General features: G+C 36.9%; 1 protein-coding gene across 2 annotated transcripts in view; it reads right to left on the minus strand.

The window, feature by feature from the left end:
- LRRC4C (leucine rich repeat containing 4C) overlaps positions 1 to 16,419 on the minus strand; it is a 99,893-nt gene that overhangs the window by 25,615 nt on the left and 57,859 nt on the right. The window lies entirely within an intron of this gene.

Raw genomic sequence — 16,419 nt, forward strand, 5'->3', positions numbered from 1 at the left:
GCTCAAATTTTGTATTTGTACTGTTTTTAGATCTCATGATTTTAACGCAAGCTTGTCATGGCTTATTCAGAGCAAATCTGCAGCCAGGATGATGTTAAAGCATATGCTTACTTGAATGTACACCATCTTCAAATCCGGCCTGTCAGGATTATAATAGGGAAYGGGCATATAGAAAGTTATCTAAAGACCAATACAACTTCAATTTGCATGCAGAAATAGTACAAAAAGGTCAGTCATGTCTAGGATTGTTTGTGATAAGCAAGAGAGTCTAACTGGAGATGGACAGCAGGGACTGCTGCACCTTTTTCTCTTCTCTCTGTATCACTTGACCTGACTACTAAAGCAAATTTTTGTTAGGCTGATATAATATTTAAAATTAGTTGTGTTTTAAGAAGACAGCTTTTCAGAGTCCATCCCAAATGCTGATTCAGGCAGCTGCTAGCAGTAAAGATGAAAAGAGAGAGAGAAAAAAAGATCAGTTATACCATATATCTCACAGAGTTGTAGTAGTATTCTAAGATAGCATGGGGAGCCCTCTCTCTTGGTTGTCTAGCTTGGACAGCTATATAGATATACTATATAACATATATACAGCCTTTCTGTGCTTGACAGAAAAAGAATAAACTATACATCTTCTTGTACCTTAGGTATCCGAATCCACACTACTGATACCAAGGTTTATTTATTCATTTAATGAAATCAAATAACTAATCTCTTAAAACTAATGTCTACTACAAAATATTTAAATGTTATTGTTAGTTATTTAAATGTTATTGTAGTTGTGCCAAGTCAAACATGCAATTATCTGAGACATTAATTACAGAAGACATTTATGCAGATAATTATACATATATATATATATAAACATATAGGAAAATTAGCAGTATCAGCATCGGTCCCTTCAGAAGCCTTCAATGCAAGAGCACAAGCAAACAGATCAAACCACAATTATTTCTTAAATTAACACGAGAGTCAAGAGTCCAGAAAGGATGATCAAGATAGATCAAAAGCAATGTAACTATAGTAAATGTTTGAAGAGAGCTCCCTTATCCAAAAAGATGCACATTTTAGTTGTCTAAGTGTCCTCCACATTAAAGCCTCTCTGGTGTTGCCATCCTGCAGTTTTTCACAGAAATTACTGGTCTACAGATTGTCTACCTGAAATATTAAAGAAAACTGTATGTATATCAGGCCTGATGTGGAGCTACCTCTATGTAAWGCTCTGAGGGGAAAAACCATACTTACATTCAGCTGCAGCCCTCCTGTTTTATATTATTGGTATTTCTTTAGGTAGTTGCCTAGTGTTGTATAATCTTGACCAATTGCAAACTTTTGACTATAAGAGAAAGCAAGTATGCCCTTGAAATGTGCCTTTTCTGCACAAGAGCCAAGTATTTTATAGCCCTACCATCAGTAAGGCTGCTACTCCAAAAATTCAAATAATTGTTCTCTTAAACAAATACCACAGACTTAACCAAATTTATAGACTTTTTCTAGTAAATCTAAATCAACATTAAATTTAGATTATTAAAATTTTTAAGATGTATAAACTATTTTTTTGCTTCAGAAACACAAGACAGTAAGGTAGGGATAGGAATTAAGTAACTTGCCCAAAATCTCACAGCAAATCAGTAGCACAGCTGACACTTAAAACATCTAYCCTTTGCTCAGGTGTCTCCCACACTGCACTCAGCAAAGCTTACTKTTATGTTAGGTTCATTTTTTCTATGGGCCGGTGCCCTGCTGCATGGTCTTGTCTGCTGGTGGACACGGTCATTTGAGTAATTGATTCATTTTACAGAAATAAAGGATTTTGGCACAGGCAGATCTGCTTACACTAGCCATTACAGTGGATTGTGACTACCATCAAATTTGCCTTTGGTGCACAAACTATACATTATGTATGATTACATTTGAGTGCTTTTCTCCATTGCAATGATCAATCATGATATAGTCATATGACCCTCAGGTAAAAACACTATCCTTTTTCTCCTTCCCGAATAGTTATTACATAGATTAGATTAAAAAAAAAAAAAGAAAAAAAAAAACAACCAAACAAAAAAACCTCACTGGAACAGATTCTCCTCTCATCAAAACCTTGAATCAGGAAAGAATTTAAATAGTATCTGCACTTTGAGAGGATGCAGTGATTTACAGTTTAGCAGAGGCTATGTAAAGCTCTTCAGGGTTAATATGTTTAAGACCCTCAGGAAATTAGTTTTATTTGTGTGTGAGAAGCTGCTGAACTGACAGGACAGAATTGTGATATTAGCCAGGTTATCATCTCAGAGCTTTTCTCATTCTTTTTGCTTCACACTAGTATAAAGCACACCAAAAACGTTAAAACACAAGAAGTAAATCTCTATCTGAAGCTAGATACAAGTATTTTAATGTAGGTTGGAAAGAGAAGGGGGCGACAATTCTCATGGTCTTTGGTATGAGGAAACTCTGTTCTCCATCATGTGTTAGCTCACAGATTGAAGACACTATTGCATCAAACATTAGTATCTGAATGGTATAAAAAAAGCTGGCTAAATTCATGAACTCATGAATCATCGTCCAGACTCACACCTGTGATAGATGAACTGACTGTAGATAGAAAACCAAGACTGAATTGCACATACATCCTCTGGCTCTCAGCATGTTTTTTCTTTCCCCAGCCCAATTAAAGACAGCCTATCATTACTGCTGAAGTGCTCCTGAGTCCAGCTTCAGACGCAGAAGGGACTCACAGCCCTGTAGTCTATAAAAGAAGTAACTATTCTTTCATTTCAGAAGTCCAGCAGAGCCAGCAAAATAATCTCTTGCCCTCTCCCGTACCCAATTCTCTAGACGCTTTGTTAGACACTTTGGGCTTCATTTGAAGCGTCAGGTATTGGCCACTGCTTAAGGCAAGATACGGSACTTCCCGGTTGCACGGCCTGACCCAGTGCGGTGCAACCTCTGCTTCTACGCGGCGGGCTGCTAGAGCTGCCACGGCACTGCGGGTCTGCCGCAGCGGGCAGGGCGGCGCGGGCACGGGCGCGCTCGCCCCGGGGAGCTCGCGGCTACGCGCCGCGGCGGGCGCGCGGGGCCCGAGCAGCCGGGGCTGCTGACGGCCTCCACGCTGGACGGCCCGGTTCGTTCTGCACCGAAGAAAGTGAAACAACACTCGGCAGCGATGAAAAGACGTAAAGGGGCAGCCCTGGGCTATCGCTTCTCTCAGTGTCCCAGAGACTGGCTCGGTGCCCAGCGCAAAATTGCATCTGAACTCTCACGTGCAGCTGAGCAGAAGAGAGAGAAATGCTGCGGCGTGCAGGGACTGATGGAGCTGAAGTTCCCGTCTCTATCTGATCCCAAAAGCAGAAGATCCCAACCTAAGGATTCCACCTAAACATTATAAACATATTTTTTTGTAGTCTTGCACAGCCAAACGTAGCGTGGTTCAGCGAAGCAGGAGTGCCCCATAGGAGACTTCAAACTCCTTATTCAAGAAAGCTGCAGCCCACTGTAACAGTTCTGCAAAGCCGAGCTCTCACATCTGCGCTTCCCCGAAGCCAGGGGACCTCTCGCGGCACTGGCAGCCTCCCAGAAAGCAGCCGGGCTCTGAGGTTCACCGCTCCATCGCACCACCGAGGACAGGAGCTCGGCCTTTAACACGGGGCCGAGGGGGTTATTGATACCGCGACCATTCAACAYGGCTCAAACCCAGAGCTGTAGAGTGAACTGAATTTAAAAGCTACAAACCCTTGTGTTTCCGAGCAAGCAYTGGTATATAATTAGATGAATTTAGAAAGAAAACTCCCCTATGCACAGGTTATTTCATAACTGCCATCTGTGCAGGGTTTTTGCACTTTCCACCAAAGCGTTTTGTACTGCCCACTCGCAGAGATGAGAAACTGGAGGAGCATAATCATTAGGCTGAGCTAGTAAGGCAGTCCTTCAACTCGTCCTGTAGGGAGGACATATGAATGAGGGTCCAGATCAGWTCCTAAAAGAACAGATATTTCACTTTTTAAGATATTAGGATATAATCTACAATTGTTTTCACTTTCACGTAAAAATCTGCATTTTTTCACTGCAATTGTAGATAACATTGCTAGCCTTTAAAAGCAACGTTGTTAGTTGCTCTTTATCCTGAGCAGGGGTTACTATATGYGAGATCAGCTTTTCTGAGAATAACCAGCATACTGTATTCAACTCTTGCAGGAGAAGAAGGAGCTGCTTTTTTTCTCCCTCTCCATTTCAAGTTTAATTTTCTCTTCTTAATCCGAGTTTTAAAGGGTCTCACAGAAGTGTCAGCTATTGCTTGATGATGGAATTTCATTAGTCTAAGGTGACATTTTAGGTTTTGTTTTAATCATTTCTAGTGTTATTGCTTCCTGCAGGGAAGGATTCGTTTAAATACTACGCATTGCTGAGCACAGTAGAGACCTCCTTTGGCAGGATATGAGAAAAAAATCACTTATTGCAGTGATTGCTATTCAGACCCCAAAGAAGGGCAGAGAGTAGAGACGAATACAGCCATCTGAGAAACTCTTTAGTCTGGCCAACTTTTGCAAAAAGAGTAATCAGAGGATAATGCATGGTTTGAAATTACTAAGGAAAATCTGACATAGAGAAGCAATTCCAGCTCCTGTGACCAGCATCCAAAAACAAATCTATGGCATCTCCTTCTGCACCAAACACACAAGTATGTATATGCATAAACAAAGTCTGTATTAAGACGTTTCAACCTTATTTGCACTGACAACAACCCTTAAAAAAAACTCAAAATATTCAGCAACATGCAATACACAGGAATCTGAAGAATCTGCAATAACATTCCTTGGAATACAGCTGTAAAAGTTCAGCTCTACGTTTTCTAAGTTACCTAGTATTCCAATAAATTTACATTTACCACAGCCAGTTGCATTCATTAAAAACAATGTCCAGCTCCTAAATAATATTCTATTAATTGTTCTAGAGAAGGTTAACTTCTAGAATGAAAGCTCAAGTTTCTGAACACAGCATGCTCAGTATTTATTTCTAAAGTTGTATTTTAGTTATGGTGCATAAAAATATGACTTAAACATTCAAAATCCTAGTAAGATACAGAAATGATTCACAAAATTAATTTTGYATCTGCTAATTCTCCTGGTTTTGAGCTCAAAAACAAGCAGACCTTTTTTTAATCACCTGTTTTCATAAATCTGTCTGGAGCTTAAGACCTCAGTTTAAAAATATATCTCTCTTTCCTGCAAGGAAACAGAAATGAATTTTTATTTATCAGAAACATCATGAAGAGCAATGACTCAATGGCTATCCTAAGTAATGAGATTATCAAAGCCATTGAATACATTTAAATTTTGCATTATTTAGATATTTACATTTTCCGTTAAAGGGGATTTTACAAGATGTATAATCAACATAAAATTTAATTTAAACCCAAGGGATGACTGTTTTTTTGTTTGTTTATTACTTTTCTTCTTTACATTTTAACATTTTCCTGCAATGCTGTKATCTCAAATCACAATATTGTGCCAGTGCATGAATAGCAGAAACCAAAACTGATCTGTGTTTATGCAGTGTCCAAGCTGAGGAAAGTGCAGAGTGCAAAGAGCACGTGCATTAGCTATAAAGATTCTGTCAGCTTTAATAATTTATGTTATTATTAGTAACACTGTGTGAGCAGGCATGTTTCCCAGGATTCTCTATACACAAAGCAGAGTCCAAAATTCATGCCTTCCCTGTGGTTAGGCTTTATTATTGCATGGAAATTAACAAAATACCTTAACATTAAAAAAATATATATTTCTATGTAGACATCCTCAAACTTCACTGCTGGTAGGTTTCCTCCCTTAGGATACCTTCATCTTTTTCCTTCAAAAGAGCCATTCCTACTTCCTTTATATTTAGGTCATGATAATGAGTTACCTGCCTCAATGAGTCATTGTGCTGCTATTGACAATCCTTATGATTTTATAATGAGTTATTATTTTTAAGTAAGTATCAGATTATATTATCTTCCACAGTCAGTCATGATGCTTTCTGTTCTTTCAGATCACTACTGGCCACATTCCTGTATTGGCATTTGCTACAGAAGCAAGAATAGTCCATGCATAAATATCCACTGCTTTTTCCTGTTTTTAATAAAATAAAGCCAAGCTTCCCTGTCCCTGAGAGTTAATGGCTACCTCCTAGATTTGATTTTATGCTTAGTGGGCTGAATAATAAGACTAGTCAGGAATTTTACAGGACTCTTTTTTTTTTCTTTTCCACAAAATCCTCTACAATAAGACAATTTTGTTAAGGCTTCCAGTGGAGCAGGAAGCCCAGAAGATGTGTGAGCCCTGTGTACAAACTACATCTATGACCACCCTTGTATGCACTATAGAGTGAGTGGCTTGGTGGCATAGGGCAAAGTTACGTGGAAGCTTTATAAGCCTTRCTTAGGCTTATTTTCCAAGTTTTTTGTTGCCAGCCTTTGCACCAAGGCGTCTGTATTTAGAAATACTGGTTTCCTCAGCAGGCCAAGAATCTTAATATTTTGTCACTTCAGTTTGACTGAAACAAAATCTCAGAATTTCCATGTCACATTAGATTCATAAACTTCACTCTTCTATTATTACTTTTATTTRTGACTTTCTGATTTTTGAGTGATGAATTTCAGCTCCCAGTCAGTTTTACTGGATAAAGGGATGAAGACATCCAGGAAGAACATGATAGTACATGAAGGGTGGCAATAGGAGGTTGAGGGTAATGCAGATGAATGTAATATTCTGCAAAATAGGAGAAAACAGTGCAAGAGAGAGATTGTGAAGTTATAATGGATAACTATGAAAACAACTTTAGAGAAATAAAAAGCACGTTGATATTAGGAGTTATTAGAGAAAGAATAGAAAACAAAATAAAAACGTCATTGTGCCGTTTTAAATGACTGACACTCCCATTTTAGAAAGGATGTAGTAGAATGGAGAAAGATTCACAGACTAATAGCAGAGATGCTGAAAGACATGGAACAGATTCTGTATGGGGGATGACCAAACAGATTAGGATTCTAGAAAAGAAACAGAGAGGGACAAACAACGGAAGTTGATAAAATAACGAGTGATATGGAAAAAATGAATAGGAATTGACCAATTTTTGCTGCTTCTTCCAATGCAAGAATTAGGAATTATAAAGTGAGTGTATCAGGAAGACCCAGAGGAAGTAGCCCATACAGTTCACCTGCTCTTGCTCTTTGGTTTGTACTTATAAATACTGCTGGAAAGATAATATTAATCCAGACAATCCCACRATCTGAACCAGTGTCACCATTCATATGATAACATCATTCATCACCACAAAAGCAGTTTTGCATCAAAACTGAGAAGACAAACTAGCAGAATGAAAAGCTGTTAAGGGTACCACTGAAATCCCACATCCCACAGAAATCCCAAGCTGAAAATACTGCAGAATAAATCAATAGATCATCATTATACTCCTGTTCTTTTCCTATGTATTTCCCTAGGTAACCACTGGAACTAGTACAGGAAAAGGATCCTGAACTAGATGGATCTATATTCTGATTTGGAAAGGCCATTCTTATGTTCATGTTCTTAAGAAAGGATGCCAGAGGTAAGGGATCAGAATTATTGGCAATATCATATGTTGAAGGGGACAGGATGACTAGATCTTCCAAAGGACTAATCTTTTTAGAAGAAACTAGAAAGAAACTAGAATCTAGAGAAGAGAAGAAACTAGAAAGAGCTAAAACATACCTGATAATATTAGATATGAGGAGGTATACCTTTCTGATTTTGCATTTCAACATGAATTTTGGACCTTAAATCTGAAAGCAAGCGGGTGGCTAAAGCATGAAAAGAAAATGGATAGCACATCCCACAAAGTGTGAATAATATTCAAGACAGAACTCTTAAATACTTAATGCTAATGGCAGTAGAGTCAAGAGAACATACTTAACCCTTTTCTTACTGGACTGGTATCTGCAAACTGAGTGGGACATTTTAATGCTAGTAGTAGCAGCTATTTGTAAATAATTTCCTTCTAAAAAGTCCTGTATATTTTTAAATATATACTCACACCTCAAGAAACCTCTCTTTTAATTCAAGCATGAGAAGTGTAGAAAGCTTTGGTGAATCAGTGGAATTATTTTACAGGAGCAGAGAAAAATAATAATCAGTTCTACAAGTGGTCTTACATGGTTAGGATCTTTAAAGAAAGACTCCATCAAGTATCTCCGGTGGAACTCCACAAACAACACACCATTCACTACTGTAATACAAACAAAATGTCCAAGTAATAACAGGATTCCACACCACTCACTACTAGAGCAGACAGAAACAACTCTATTTTTCTATTGCTAAACAACTTACACCATATCAATGCTACATAGTAGAATAAGATAAATAAAAAGTAATAGATTTCTTTCTCTGCAAAATATGTTTCTAAGTTAACCCTCACAACAAGAAACACACATGCAAATCCATGTTTTTTTATTCACTACCCTTCTGGATTAAGTTTCCACCTCTTAATTACTTTAAACAGCTGAAAAAAATTTTCCTTTGATCCTTGTTTATGTACTTGTTTGTCCAAAGTTAGATGTCCACAGGGGAAATACCTCTCAAAGTTTAAATACATAGTACAGCAACTGCTGCTATTAAAAACTTAATGGACATGTTGATGGCCACTGCTCCACCTTTTGCATTAAATATTTATCCTTCACTTATACCCCAAGATTTAGTATAGGGAAACATCCTCTAAATTGTCTAACAGCAATTAATTGCAGACCAGACTTAACAGAAGCAGAACAAAACCTAAAGATAGGCAGATAAGTCCGACCCTCAAAATAGCTTACACTTTCTTTTCTAGTATTTATTTTTATTGCACAGCATACTGTGGCCTTCTCACAAGCCAAGTTCAACCTTGACCCATCTATGTTTGCATTTCCACTAATTTGACAAGGTGGGGGCTAAACTCCTATTTGAAATAACCTGCAGTTAGAGAGATTTCATGCTCATACAGAGCTGTAGTGATTTTAGTAGGAACCTACTCATTTAGAAGAATTTTCAAGTTTCGGGCCTTCATCAATATTCCATGTGAAGCAAAGCCAAAAATACACATGTATTCTGCCTTCCCTCTAAATAAAACTGAGGCAATATCCTTAGGCAATGTTAAATGGAATTAGACTGCTAGAAATACTAGCCACATATAGTTTTCAAAGCAGGCAAAGTATTTCTTACTTGAGGAAGTACTATGTCTCTCTCCCAAATTAGCTGAAGCTGGATTACCAACTGCATCCCCATTTTTCCCCCTGCATTTCAAAGACTCCAATTAAAAGCATTTTTTTGAACTCTAGGTCTCTGTTCGGCTTTCTGAAACTACCACATTCCATGCGTAGTTTTATTCCACAGTGCAGTTTGAAAGCGTGTCCACGGGTATCTGAAGAGGCTGTGATTCCAGAGATGCCTTCAACGGCAGTAAAGAGCAACATTTGATCATAACTTGCAAGTAGGAAATTCTGAAGCTTGCTGTTTTCACACTCAGGAAAGAAAAAATTACATAAGTTTAAAATATATACTTTACATATGGGAATAACTAGGTCTAGCAGTGCAGACAAACAGAACACAAGAGAATATTTTCTTTTACTCAAAGAAACTCAAGAAGCTCATGGGACATAACAGCTTGCAGAGCAAGGAAACCCTGCCTACGTGCCTGGGAGGTCTGTCACTGAGCTGTGAACCATGAAAGTTGCTGATAATAGAAATAAAATGGGGAAAAGAATAACATTTTCACTGATAGTCTGAAGGGAGCTTCCACTTCTTTCCCTCACAAAATTTCTGAATTTTTCTAGTAAGTAGAAATCCTTCTTTTTCTTTCTTTCTTTTTCTTTTTTTTTTTTTTTATACTTACTGCTCTTCATTAGAGGCTTACAGAAGCATTTTGTGACAGCATCACATAAGCACCAAACAACACTCAGATTCGCACAGCATTGGCCTAATTCTGATGCCAGAGAAATCAATGAAGTGAGAGCAAAAGTGGTTCAACATGAAATGCTTTCAAAAATCTCACTCCTATTCAATGCAGACCTAGACATAACCAAATGATAACTGAATTGAAAAATGCAAGGTACACATCCACTGAACATTTTGTCTTCTACATTTTAGAGTTCAAATCATTTTTAGTTTTATGCTGTACAGTCAGGTAGGCATTTTTGTGCACTATCAGCTTAATTATGTTGGTTTCCCACCTCTTTTNTTTCCCTTGAAGAGCTGCCACTAGGATTAAAATTCTGGTTCAAAGAACATCTAAGCAAGAAGGTGACTTTAGGGTTCATTTTCTAATTGATCAAACAACCTGCTAATTAAATGCATCTGTGCCTAATCAAAGTATAGATACAATGGAGAAACTCAGTGAAACTGTCAGCTAGGTGCATGAGAATCAGACCATCAAGGCTACTGAAGCTCAGTGTGTGTTTTTTATTTACATTAACACTAGGATTTTCAAAGGAATCTAGCAGAGGGAAATGGCTGTATTTCTTTTGTTTCCCTGGTCATCTAAGACCGGGCTTTAGAGGTCTATACATAATGGGTCTTATAAGACATATAAGGGGTCTTACAGTCTGTACATCTTAGCAACAACGTCTGTTCCAGCTCTTGCCAAGCTTACTCAGATCCTGTAGCCTTGACTCAGCATCTATGAGGCTAGCGTAAAATTCGAGCTAAATTATCTAAATGAATGGTCTTCTCGGTTCCATAATCAAAGTCAGACATACAGATCTGGCGTGTCTGTAGTGTTCAATAAAAACCTTGTTTCTATTATTTTAAAGCACTGACTCACAGTGTGGTATGCACAAAAGTGCCTTATGCCATCTCACTCTTAGCTCTTCAGCCGGTGGTATTTTATTTTTCAATAATGGCAACCCCCATTCTGAAAATACAAACAAGTAGCTGACTTGAAAATATCTATTAACATCTATGACTCATCTGAAAAGAAAAGGAAATTGGGTGAAGCTACTATCGTATTCACCACATTAATAGAACCTTTCCCATTCTCGCACAGCAAGACAAGGACAGTGACTTGTGAAGGACTGTGTTATTTGAGAATAGATATAACAGTCTATGATTGATAGCATGGGTTGGAGCCAGAGATAATACAGGCTTAGGTCCATCTGAACAATAACAGGTTTGTCTTGCTGATTCAAGACCAATATATTCAAACAAGTGATAATACATACTTTGCACTCAAATGTTTCTCATGCAAAGGTGATCCAAGTTATTTTTCATTAGTATTATTAAATGTATTGCAGTAACATCTAGAGGTCCAAATCATGCCTGAAAATCATGCTGAAAGACTTTAAATTCACCTTAAAAGTGAGGACAGATGCAAGATGATTTGTTGGATGCTATGTAATAGATCAGGAGCACAACCATGATCAGAAATCACTGGCATCACTCTTCCACTCTAACTGGTGGGCAAAACTCCAGTTGTTTAATGATGTGGATAGAAACTCTAAGGCATGGCTCTGCCTGGTGTCATTCCTGGTTAGAAAACACTGCCTCAGTGTTTAGATTGCTCTGGAACCTAGCACACCTTTCCCTTTATCTACAGAGTGGCACCTCCAGAACTGAAGAAATTAGTCAGTAATCCTGTTCATACACAGTTTACCACATACCGACTAAGTGGTTGAGTGGTTTTGAATTATGAAAGATATGTAGCAATAGCACCCAACAGAGGGAATTAAATATTGTCATCGAGATGTATTTAGAGCCATTTTTCTGGGTACAGCAGAGATCTCTGGTAATAATTCATACAAAGGTATTTCCAGAAGTCTAAGTAGGATGGATCTCACACTATGGCTTTTGAACAGAAAACTGAAATAGATAATATGGTTTTATAAATCTGAACTAAACAAAAGTTAGTGGGTTCCAAAGCAAGAATCTAATGAAATTCGCTTTAATGCTATATTATGAGAATAGGAAGGAAGACGAACTAAGCCTGTGTATTACACAGACTTTGCAGTTAAGCCAGATCCCAGAGCCTCTACCTCTAATGATCTCAAACATAGCCATTGTTCCTTACGGGAAATATCGGCTCATTTTAAAGCCACTTCCTACTGAGATTAGTTTAATATATCTACTACCAGCTCCCCACAGATGACGAACGTACTCTGATTTGAATCTCAGCTATTGTGGGAATATCTAGCTACTGAATTTGAGTTTCCTATTAAATTCAATGTCATTTCATATGCTCTAGATACTGCTATAGCAATACCAATTACACTACAACTCTTTTAAATCAAAATATTTCAGTATTTAACAATTTCCATGGAGATTTCATGAGTATATCAGGAAGAAAGTATGTGTGCATAGGAATATACATATGTATATTTATATAAACTGACATACGAAGTTCCAGTTATGTTGTCATAGAAATTTCATATCTGACTTACAGTTTTCAGAGATAACAGGCAATTCATCATCAGTGCTAATCAATTACCATCAGTCCTTTCAGTTCTTCATTCTTACTATTGATTATTTTTACATGTACATGAACTGAATAACTTTATCTGAATTTAAAAATAAAAATGAAAACCTATACTAGTACATATATGTGAAAAAAAAAATCTATCTTTTCTTTACTCTTTCTTAATATAAGCTTGGGAAAATTAAAAAAAAAACAAAAAACAAAAAACATTAGTTCATAGACAGAAATTGTTGTTCCAAACATGGTTGACAGTTTCAGAATTCACTACCTGAAGGGGGTTGAGGACACACATTTGAGGAAAGATCTTCATCTGATAAATCTATAAAGCTCTAAAGTATTAAGACTGAGAGAAGTGGAGGGCTTTACCCAGATCCAGCCAAAAGCCCCCACAGGAATAAGTAAAATTTAATTTTCATGCACTACTGGGGAGAAGTCAGGCAAATTCCAGGAATTATAAGATAAACTAGTATAAATGGATAAATAGATAACAGTGGATAAAATAACTGAAAGCAACTTAAGAGTYGAGTTGTAATCTTCATCCCATAGAACCCAGACTTTAATGGCTTCACTGTCTAACRTTTTGCCAAATACAAATAAGACTGAGGAACCATTACTATTTTTCCCTCCTCAGTAGTCTGCTGCTTTAGGCAACTGCCTGTTTGGTTCATTCCTAGACCTCTTTCGAAGGGTTTAAAATCTCAAGAACTCACTAAAAAGAAGCCTAAAAGAGCAATGTATCTTTCCTCTTGTTTTGATGACAAAGGATTCCCAGCTTGGGGTTTCCACTTGCCTAGAGGTTTTTAGAATTCCACTTTGTATCCTGCCCTGAAGAAGCTTTGCAAGGGTAAAGTCATTTACATYGTTGAATCTTCTGTAATCTTGCTCATTATAAATTAGGTATATTGAGRGTTATAGATAAAATGGTGAACAACTAGCAATAGTGAAGCCCTACCAGTTCTACTGAAGCCAACAGTTTGCTAAAAAAGTCACTACGCATAAAAATTTAAAAAGGTTTTTGATTTGACTTTGGCTAACCTTTCAAAAACATGCAGGAAACATGCAAGGAAGAAAAAAGAGAAGACTTGTTTCCTGCTCCTAACTCCATGCTTTTGCCAGAGTGTCACCTTCTTATCATGGAAATAAACTTAACTTCTGGTCCCAGAATTCACGCTTTTTAGATTTTATGGCAAATAAGTGAGCGCAGGTATTTATTGTATCAACATGACAAATATCTGGCAGCCTACCCCTCCGTAACTGCACAGAAAGCACGGGTACAGGAGCAAGGCCTTGTTTATGCTCTTCTACTGAAATGTTAGCAAATTAACAGTATATTTTACCACATAATTAGCACATTATGAAGGAAAAATCAATTAATAGGTGTTCCCTATAGGTTGGAAATATTGCAAGTAACACATTGCATCTTGAAAATTGTGTACGTGGACACTCTTTCGAAAGGGGCCATCGCCTCTCCGTTTCTAGGCAAAGGGAAACGGAGGTGGGATGCCTTGGCACAGACTGCACCGCACATCAGCGGCACAGCAGGGCGGAGAATTCAGATCTCTGACTTCCAGCTCACTTTACTTCCTCCACAACAGATGCATTACCTGCACAAGAAGAAGGAGCAGTTTCACCCAGATCACTAACGAATTGCTCGTGTCTTTATCCTGCAATCTGCATTTTACATTTCTTCACAGTTCGAACAAACACAGTGCAAGACACCCAGACAAATGAGAATGCTGTTTTCTCTCCTTTCAAAAAGCAAATGATCCTCGCATAATTTGCAGTTACTGTATTAATTATGAAAACACCTATTTACTTAGGATTTTTTTAAACCACTGTAAAAGTAAAATCATTTAAACGTTGATTCAGTTTCAGTGCCCAAGTRAACTGCCCTCAAGGAATCCCAGCCACTGAATCGCTGGAAAATGCCCTTGTAAATTAGCAAGCGTTGCACAAACACTGCTGGCAAATTCAATCATTTCTGTGTCATGCTGCATTGTTATCTGCTGCTCACTTAAAGAGCTGAAGTTCATTCTTCTTTAATTCCGTGCAGGCTAGTGAGATGATACCAATGACTTTGCTTAAGTGGCACTGACTCTATTAATATTTAACTACAGAGAATAATAAAAACAGAGTAAAAAGGCTTAGGAATTAAACTATCACTTGCCTGGCATTTCCTCATGCTCTCTAATTTTAAAATATCTATTACCTCCTGAACAGTACTTGTCCACTTAAAAAATAAAAATCTCTGTTTAGTAATTGTTCTTAAAGTAGAGATATTAGAAAAAAGAAATATAAAAGATCAAGGTTCAGGCTACAATAAATCTAATATCTTTAGATCCCTATTGACTCTACAGAATTAACTAGGATCAGTATTTTCAAAAACAGATGCCTGTAAATAGGCCCAGTCACTGGCTTCATTACGGCTGTTGATATATCAGCCTCTACAGAAAATTAGACCCTGAACAGATATGAATAAAATAAAATAAAGTAAAATAAAATTCTTATCTACTATTTAATTGTTTGCTTTCCATATTACAGTAAATTTTGAGAAAAACATTCAAAATTACGTTTTCCAATGAAACTGTAATATCACTTATTCGTTCAACAACAAAGATGACAATAGCACATGAAACTCCTGTGAACCATGTCAATGACAGATAATCATATTCCTACTATAAATCTGCATTATACCTGTAAGCAGCCATTTGTGAGTGCAAACTATATAGCCAAAGAAAAAGAAATCAGATTTGAAAATTTATTCTCATATTTCATAAAACGTTCTTAAATTTTAGATCCAGTGTCTTTATTGTCTAATTATTGTGATGAGGATATAAATATATCTTAGTGTTTAATACAGTTACATGAATAAATATTTACATCTCTTGTGTACTATAAATTCAAATATAAATATTAAAGAAAAAAAGGCTGCATTTTCAATTTTTTCCATTTTCAAGATTATTTTTTGTAGATTATGAAACAGTTTCTAATTCTATAAAAGATCTAGAGTTCTTTGTATGTATGTCCTACTATACTGCTTTTCATTACAATAGGGTTAAAAATGATAACGCTCAATGGAGCAGTGATGATTTAATTAAAGTTTACAAATGCTGCATTTCCAATATTTGTAAAGGAATATGAAAGATGTGCAGAGCAATTCTTATTACAGTATTACAAGTGGTATTCCCTGACAGTCTATTAATATTYTCCCCATTTTATTCCCTATACTCAAATAATTTGAATGTTGTTCTCAGACATATTATAAACCTTCTGCTTCTTCTATTGTTTTAGTTTCATGAACTCATAGCAATTGGTATTATTTGTATAGACAAACAAATGTTCTTCCTTAATTCTGCAGCAATCCTTTCTTGCCTGAAAAACAGAAATGATTAAGCAACAGTTATGTAGAGAGCTACAGCCCTAGTTGGCTGCTCCTCCTACCGGCTAATATTTCAGCCTTAATGAAGTTAGTCATCTTGCATTAAATATAATGGTGCCAGGCAAAYTGTGAATGATGCCAATAACGTGTGTAATTTTCTGAAAAGCTGCTTTAGCTGTTAAATTGTCTTACTTCTTCATTCTCATGATCGTGCTAATGGAATAATTTGAAATTAAGGCAAATTAAAAGTATAAATAAGCTATAAATAAAATGGAGTTATCTGCTATTAGATGTGAGGAGGATGCCAGTCTTGGGTCCTGGTCTTATAAGCACTTAATACAGCCATGCTTTTACTTACATATGAGGTTTACTTTCTTTGAGAAGTTAGGTTCTTGTGTACAAAACTGGAGTAGATTTTGGTATAGGCAGGAAATTGATGAACTGATTATGCTTCACTTACGACATTTAAGCAAACAATAATGTTATCACAACGGGAATGATGCCTTCAAATTCCAAAGCCTTTTGAAATTCAGATTCCACCAGTCTAAATCTCCACTCATAATTAGATTCAAGTGTTCTTCCATATTTCCTAT

Source organism: Rhea americana, unplaced genomic scaffold (genome assembly GCF_003343005.1).
Source record: "Rhea americana isolate MKP2758 unplaced genomic scaffold, rheAme1 scaffold_72, whole genome shotgun sequence".
NCBI classification, from domain to species: domain Eukaryota; kingdom Metazoa; phylum Chordata; class Aves; order Rheiformes; family Rheidae; genus Rhea; species Rhea americana.